This window comes from Gekko japonicus, unplaced genomic scaffold, assembly GCF_001447785.1.
Source record: "Gekko japonicus isolate JY-2015 unplaced genomic scaffold, Gekko_japonicus_V1.1 scaffold3109, whole genome shotgun sequence".
NCBI lineage: Eukaryota > Metazoa > Chordata > Lepidosauria > Squamata > Gekkonidae > Gekko > Gekko japonicus.
The window spans coordinates 86,444-91,856 of NW_015174930.1; positions in this window are offsets into that span (position 1 = coordinate 86,444).

The window sequence follows — 5,413 nt, forward strand, 5'->3', positions numbered from 1 at the left end:
GTCTGAACTTCCCTGTTGCAAACTGAAGCCAGCTGGGACATGTGAACCCTCAGATCCGTTTCTGCCCTTTTTTTGGAGCTGGAATGTGGATGCTTGACCACGGGATGAGTGCACGGGGAAGCTGCCTCACGGCGTGCTGTCTGGTCAAACCTTCCCACTACAACCTGTGCAATTTGTGGTGTGCCCAAGCTTGCTGTCTGACAGCAGCCTTAAACTCGGGACTCCTGGCAGAGATGCTAAACGATTAACAGTAAAATCCTTAGCAGAGTTACAGCCTTCTAAGTGCATTGAAGTCAATGGCCTTAGAAGGGTATAACTCTGCTCAGGATTGCACTGTAAACTGCTGAGTCGGTTGGTAGGTTAAAGCATGGATAGCTTTCATGAACCTAATTTTTTGCTCCTCTGAATTCCAGAAGATTACACTGCCAGAGGCAAGGATGTCACCTCCTGAAACCATGCCCCTAATCTCCTTTTGCTGGCACTGAGTCATGAAATAAGTAATTTTGTAGTCTTCCTAAATATTAGAGATCTGCCGATATCATGAAATGAATGAGCTTAGATTGGCAGAACTCTGCATAGGATTGCACTGCCAGTTATGTTATTATTCCTGTCAGTTTCAGCTCGGCTCATTTTCATTACTGTTGTTGATGCTTTTGTTTTGCTTACACCAATTTATATGCAGTTTCTATGTTCTGTGCTGCTGATAGGCCATGAATAAACGTTGCATTGTCTGTAAATAGTCATGGGGGGGAAACTGGTGTTAAGAATGAAACACTTGTGTGGAAATAAGGAAGAAACAACATCCAAATAGGGATATCTGAATCGAACCAGCAAGTTTAGAAATTCCCTCTCATCCCTATTAAATATCTAGTCCATCTTTGAGCAGTCCAAAGACATTTATATTTCTCCTTTCAGGTAAACATAGTGTTGCCAACTTCAGGTTGGGAAATTCTTGGAGGTTTGGGGGTAAAGCCAGGGGGGAGAGGGGGCTTGGGGGGGAGGGCCATCCGTGGGGTATAATGCCATAGATTCCACTTTCCCAAGCGGCCATTTTCTGCAGGAGAACTGATCTCTATAGGCTGGAGACCAGCTGTAATTCTGGGAGTTCTCCAGGCCCCACCTGGAACCTGAGAACCTTGAATGTTTGTAACATGCAGTCAAGTTGCAACCAACTAATGGCGACCTTGTAGAGTTTTCAAGCCAAGAGACGTTTGAAGGACGTTTGTCATTGCCTGCCTCTGCACAGTGACCCTGGTATTCCTTGGTGGTCTCCCATCCAAATACTGACCAGGGCCAACCCTGCTCAGCTTCCGAGATCTGATGAGATCAGGCTAGCCTGGGCCATACAGGTTAGGATTGACAATCCTAGGTATATATTATTGCAAGCAGTCTTTCACAGATCAACTGTCTGTTTGCCGAGGCCCAAATTACACAGGGAGAAGGTGGTTCATGTTTGAATGCATGCCATTCTTATACAAAGCAGATGGCCCACTTTGGCTTGATAATGTTGCCTGGGGAATGGAAGGAGCACAGCAGAGCACAGCAGAGAAAGTTTGAGTCCAGTGGCACCTTTAAAACCAACAAAGTTTTGTTCAAGGTATAAGCTTTTGTGTGCATGCGCGCTTCTTCAGACACAATGAAATGGAAATCACCAGTCCATACATCTAGGTAGAGGTTGAGCAGTAAATTAGCACACAACACAATGAAGATGTTTAACAGATTTAAGGACCAAACAGGAATAACAAGCTTAGTTTATATTGTTACCATTTGTTTGGGTTTAATTCGGGGGGGGGGTAAACATAGCGAAGGAAATAAATATGTCAAAATTGGAGATGGATGAGCAGATGTATCCTTAACTGTGGAACGCTGAGACGAGTAATTAACAGAGACCCTGTCACAGAGTTCACTTTCCGAAGCTGCCAGTTCATGAGCATGTGAAGCTACTTTATAGTAAATCAGACCATTGGTCCATCAATGTCAGCATTGCCTATGCAGACTGTCATCTCCAGGGTCTCAGGCTGAGGTCAGTTGCAATTCTAAGAGATCAGTTGCAGTTCTAAGAAAACTCCAGACCCCATCTGGAGACTGGCAATTTTAAAAACAGAGCTTGTGATTTAAAAGAGGGAAAGGGTGTGGGCAGGCTGTGCTCAGCCACTGCCTGCCACTCTTACCCCATCGTTTGTCCCTCTGAATGCTTTTCTTCAGGTTCATCTCTGATATCAGAAGTGGATCCATCTGGGAGGAAAGTATCTAGGGCGAATGCCACAAAAGCAAAACCATGGTGCTTTGTGGGGGAGTGTTACAAAGGAAAACAACATGGGTTCAGGATTCTATACCCTGTTCCCTTTTCACACCTCATTTTATGTATGAGTGGGGCAGACCCGTGTGTATAGGGCATATAAATCATTTTGCCCATGCAGATATTTTCGGCAGTAGCCCAATACCTAGTAAGACTTTATATAAAAATCAGACTTGATGCTACCTGTTTTTGTCTTCAGTTTGGGTTTGGTGGTGGTAAGATTGATCCATTAGTCTGCGGCATGTCAATCTGACACTGCGAGCCAACATGGTGTGGCAGTAATTGTGCCTGAGTGGGATCTGGGGGCGCCCCAGTTCAAATCCTCATGGGGTTGCCAGGTCCCTCTTGGCAACTGGCAGGGAGGTGGGGTAGGGACTTACCAGAAGCAGGAGAGAGGCCCACTCTATGTTGCTGGCGACGTGGCAACATCTCTTTGGGCATGTACCAGAAGTGATGTCATCACATTGCAATGTTGTGGTGTTACTCTGGTGTTTGGGCAAAAACTCTATGGTAAAAATGGCTTCTAACATATTTATTTTATATTTATTTATCATTTAAATTTATAGACCACCCTTCTCTGAGTACACAGAGCTCAGGGCGGTGAACAACAGTAAAAACCATACATTAAATCAATTCTGACATTTCAATAAATAAACACAGAGTTTTTGTCCAAGTACTAGAGCATTGCTGTGACATCACCAACCTGATGACATCACTTCTGGTACATGCCAGAGGTGATGTTGCCATATCAGTAGCAACATAGCCTGGGGCCCCCCTCCCTCCTGCTCCAGAGCGAAATTACTAGACATAGAATGGAAATATAAATGAGGCCTCCCAAGATCTAATCATATGCCAAATGATATTTTACTGACATTGATTTCTGGTCCAGAAGGTGTTTTTCAATAGCTGTTCAATCCAAGTCAAACTGTCCTCAGCAAGATCGTCCCTTTAGCTCTTTGCTCCTTTACAGGTTCTTTTTTTTCTTTAAGACCCCCGAAGGGGATTTTTAAATTTTTTTTATAATACTACATAAACTACAAAGAAAAAAGGGAAGGGGAGCTACAACTAAGGAGAAAGAAAAGTAACCCACACTAAACTAAAAACCCAAGAGTAGATCATTACCATGTTAGACTGCAGTTATTAATGGGGGGGGAAAACCCTGTTAATAAATGTTGTGTTCACTGACCGCCACCGGAGGTCAGCGCACATACCTGAGCTTCAGTCCTGGACAACAATGGGGACTAGGATTCTAGTCCCTCCACTGGGGAGCCAATGGGAACCATGGCGGGAGATTCAAACCCACCAATGGTGACCAGGGGTGTGTCCCCAGGTGTGTATATAGTTGGCCTGCCGGCCGTTTCTCTGCATGTCTTGTTGTGTGCCTAATAAAGCGTGCTATGCACTACTTCGTTGTCTGTCGTCCATGCATGCGGCAACTACATAACAATAAACAATATACTTTGTGAGATCCTGTCTTTCCAAGCTTATGTATTAGTTTATTACTTGTTATGAGAAGATTTCCAGAGCATCTCCTCCAGCTCTCTTCGTAAGGCCAATTTTCAGAGTCCTTCCGCCTTTACATCTATGCTAATTCTCTCTAAAGTCTTGATGGCTTCTTAGACGTTCACTCAAAATTCTGCAACCCTCCTCCATCTCCAAAGGGATAACACCGCCAATCTTAAGCCTCTTCCTTCTTGGTCTCATCCTCGGGGCCCAGTGGCATCTCACAAGCTTCTTGATCTTAAGGTCAGGTTTGAGCTCTTTTCTATCAGCTGAATTTAAGATGAATTTAAGACGAAGGAGCAGCTGATAAATTCAACTCCTTTACAGGTTCTTGATCTTTATATTGCATCAGACCATTAGTCCATCTGCTCAGACTGGCAGTGGCTTTCCAGGGTCACAAGCAGAGGTCTTTCACATCATGTATTACCAGGTCCTTTTAACTGGAGATGCCAGGAATTGAACCTGGGATCTTCTGCATGCAAAGCTGATGCTTTATCACTGAGCCACAGCCTCTCCTAAGGTTTTTGGGAGGGTAAAATGGAAGAAGGGAGAACAATGGAGGCTCCCTTGAGTTCCTTGGAGGAAGGGGGGAAAAAAAGGTACTAAATACGTAATAAGTTGGGAGAATATGTCTCTCTGAATAGCTGCTTGAATTCACTTTCCATTCTGCTTAATGAATGGTTCCATGTACCTTGAATCTTTGCCATTATTCTCTACCAATTGCCGCTTCGATTTTTTGGCTGTTTTGCATTTTTTACTCTTTGGGACCAACATGCCAGGCTTGTCTTAATGAAACTCCACTTTTGGCAGACTTCCTGGGCTCGTCTTCTGCCAGCTTCACTGTCTGCTTTCATTTCTAAATAACTTTTAATTACTTGGGAGTTTAAAAAGTGTAGTATACACAGAGAAAACTGTGGGCCAACAAGCCTCCTCGCATAATGAAGCTGTCCAGGCGAATCGGAAACATATCAGGGTAAAGCGCCTCTGAGTAAGCAAACATTTGTGCTCCTGGGGCAGGGAGGATTGCAGAAGGCTCATAGCAGAACTCATACAGCTGAAACATTTGATTAAAATTGGGTCAAATTCCAAAACAGTAACAGGTGGGTGCAACAGGTATCTTCTGCATGCAAAGCATTCTTTGGGGTATTTTTCAACAGACGTTCTGTTGTATAAAATTGTACAATGACAATGAGGGATACTTTTTTCATATCTGCTGATACAGTCTTGGTAAGTCCAGGTAAACAGAACGCAAAATCATTGTCTGAAACTTGGGCTGTAGACCCTTAGCATCAGGGTTACATCCTCTTGAACTCAAGGAGTCCAATTTCTCATGGGAGAATCCCTGAATTGCACTGCATGGATTGTTCTTCCTGCGGAGCTATTTATTAGGAGGCCCACATTTGCCTAGTAATATGAAAGCATGGGTGGAAAACATTCTCAGGGCAAAACTTACAAGTCAGATGACAACAGTGAAACTTTCCCATGCCTGCTGGTTCTAATCCAAACCTCTCTCCTGTTGTTCTGTTCTCTCTCCAGTTGGGTGGCATCTGGAGATCTCCCACTATTACAATTGATCTCCAGATGACCAAGATTAATTCCCCTGGAGAACAT